At 41.8% G+C, this 2,918-nt stretch overlaps 1 pseudogene; it reads right to left on the reverse strand.

Annotated features, from left to right (window-relative positions):
- Nucleotides 1-232: 232 nt before the first annotated feature.
- LOC137940445 (ADP,ATP carrier protein 1, mitochondrial-like) lies at nucleotides 233-2,675 on the reverse strand (annotated as a pseudogene).
- Between the last annotated feature and the right edge of the window lie 243 nt (nucleotides 2,676-2,918).

Here is a 2,918-nt window from a genome sequence, read left to right on the forward strand (position 1 = left end):
AATTAGTGATTTAAGAGTTAGCATTTCATCAATTATTTTTTTAATTATTCTATTTTTATATTAAAATATATCTTATGTTTTGTTATGATCGCTAGATCTAACACGGCGATCCGTACGGAAGAAGAAAAAGAAAATAGAAAATCAAGCCGAAGGGAAGCTTGAAAACCCTCGAGCTAGTTTAGGAGAACTCAAACCCTCTGTTTAACCTAAATTCAAATTTGTCTCTTTTCATTCCATTCCCCCTCTAAATAGGGTTCCTGTCCACAAGGTTCAAGAGAAAATTACCATTTTGCCCCTCCATGGCATTTAACTTGAAAATCCAAAGGTTCAAGGGAAAATTATAATTTTTCTCCACCATGGCATTTAACTTGAAAAGTAAACTAAATGACTAAGTAACTGACTCAGTCAGAGTAATTGACTCAGCCACGACGTATGGATGACCCAACTTGTTGTTGGGTTCATAACATTACACCTCCCCTGGAGAACGAGCTTGTCCTCAAGGTCAAACGTGGGGATGCATGCCAAACGTCTCCACATCTCCCCAAGTAGCATTTCTGCCCTCTATCAGTCCTGGGCTGGTGTGAAACAGCCCCTCAAGGCAGCCCCCCATTGGCAAGGTTGCACTGCCCACACTTTTCCAGCATGACGGCAACAACATCAAGATCAACCTCCTGGGATTGAGAAGACTCAACAACACTAACCCCCTCAATTTGCTGCACCTTGAAACACTCAGAGGCCTGAAACCATCATGGAAAACAGAATCTACATGGTGACGATGTATGGTTGGTTGACCCCTTCCATAGTGTCGTGCCACGACAACAAAGATTGCTTCAACCGTCCCAGCTGCCCCAAGGAGATGACCAGTAGCACCCTTTTTTTGAGACAATGCCAAAACCCCTGAACTTGCATTGGCTTCAAAAACATCACCCAATGTAGTGGATGTGTCATGAGCATGTACATAATCCACTGGATTCGGATGAAGCCCTGACTAGTGTAGCGTAGTAGTCATATCCAAAATGCACCCCCTCCCAATAGTATATGGCTGAGTAATGTGACCAGCGTCACTTGACATTCCATGGCCATGAATCTCTGCATAAATATTGACTGCACGATCCTTTGCTTGTTTAAGATTATCTTCACTGCTATTATCATTCTCATGCCAGATTTCATGCCACTCGAACCTATCAGTCATCTAATCCATATCCACCTTTGAGCTGAGTGCATAAGCTCTTATACTGGTTGGTTCATTAACAGAAACAACAATTACAACATTATTGGAGCCAGTAGTTAGTGGCAGAAGCAATCGAGCACCATCACTTACCATGCAAGAAGTCAATGAGACAAATAATGGAGCACAACCGAGAATGAAGGCCCTTTCATATTCATTTCATCCCTGCTTCAATATATCTTTCAGCTCATTAACATGACTAAGCAGGGTACTCACCTTTGACGTTTTAAATCCAGAACATGAGCAGAAAAAATTCAGTTTCATGTTCCACCAGTTTCTAATTCTCCACCCTACAAGCTTCAGGTGTAAAAGATGCATTGAATATCAAAAGGTCAGCAACATTGGACATTAAATTTTCCCAATCACATCCTGCCACTTCATCCTGAGCTTGCTCTAATTGACACACCTCCTGCAATTTTACACCAGTCTCAATCACGCTCTGTTTTTCTGGTGAATTATCTTGAGCAAAGTGTACAAATAACCCTGGAGTCTCAACAATTTCTATATCAGTATCAGTCTCAACAACATGGCAAAGTGTACCTTTACTATTTGGACTAACACAATCATATTTTAAGGTCCTAGATAGCTTCACAGCTACACCAGATGTCATCATCATCCTTCTTCGAACAATATCAATTGGGTAGGAAGCCAACCCAACATCTATTGTGATCCCGCAACCCAGCAAGAAACTTGTGAAGAAACTATTCTGTATCTCGCCAACTAGAACCACTTGCTTAAGGGAATCATACATTCCAAAGTAGAGTCCATGGTAGTCACTAATTCCCACACAGGAGATGTTAAATCCACGATAAAGACCAGCAATGCCATCTGATTTAAGAGTCTTCTTGTAGACATCTATAAGACCATTGAACTGCCTCTCACCTCCATTCTTGGAAGCCTTGGCATCATTGGCTTGACGGGTTCGAGCATAATCAAGTGAATAGACAAAGAGAAGGGAAGAAGCACCATCACATCCTCCCGATGCCAAGTTACTAGCAACCCATTTCCAATATCCATCTCTATCTTTCTTGAAATTGAAGAGTCTCTTGAAATAATCCTTAAAGGCAAAAGTTAATGGGCTTGGGTGGGGAAGTAACTGATAACATTTGTAGTATTTCCCTTCCATAAAGATACAAAACCCTCATTCTTGATTGTTCTTGCAAAGCAATCACCAATGCCTGCCAGCTTTGATCATTTCATCCTGATTCTGGAGCAAGAGCTTCACCCGCTCAATTGGTGCAACTGCTATTTTTGATACAGCAGCAGAAACACCTCCCATAAGAACATCAAAGCACTCCCCCTTTCTTTTCGGTCTTTTCTCAAACATAGGAGTTAAAATTTCGTTGATCCCATTATCATCGGCATTCAGCTCCCTCCAACACATTCCAACAACAGTACTGTAATTCCTCACCTTCCCTTGTTCAATAAGACTTCTGAGCACATACATCCCATACTCCCCCTTTCAGTCCAGCCTTTTAGCAAACATAAGAGTTACTATTTTTAGGATCCCATAATCAATGGTAGTCAGCTCCCTCCAACACATTCCAGAAATTCCCATGTCTTCATAGAGCTCTAGATTAGTTAAGAGGATTGAGCATACCTTTCTGCCCTGATAATTTTGAGCAGCGTTGCTCCCGCCACCCCCCAGGATAGCTCTAGGATAGCACCACCCCCAGGATAGCTCTCGCCA

Source organism: Aristolochia californica, unplaced genomic scaffold, assembly GCF_029961685.1.
Source record: "Aristolochia californica isolate CCGP_79_NKW_82.1479 unplaced genomic scaffold, dmAriCali1.0.hap1 SCAF_9, whole genome shotgun sequence".
NCBI classification, from domain to species: domain Eukaryota; kingdom Viridiplantae; phylum Streptophyta; class Magnoliopsida; order Piperales; family Aristolochiaceae; genus Aristolochia; species Aristolochia californica.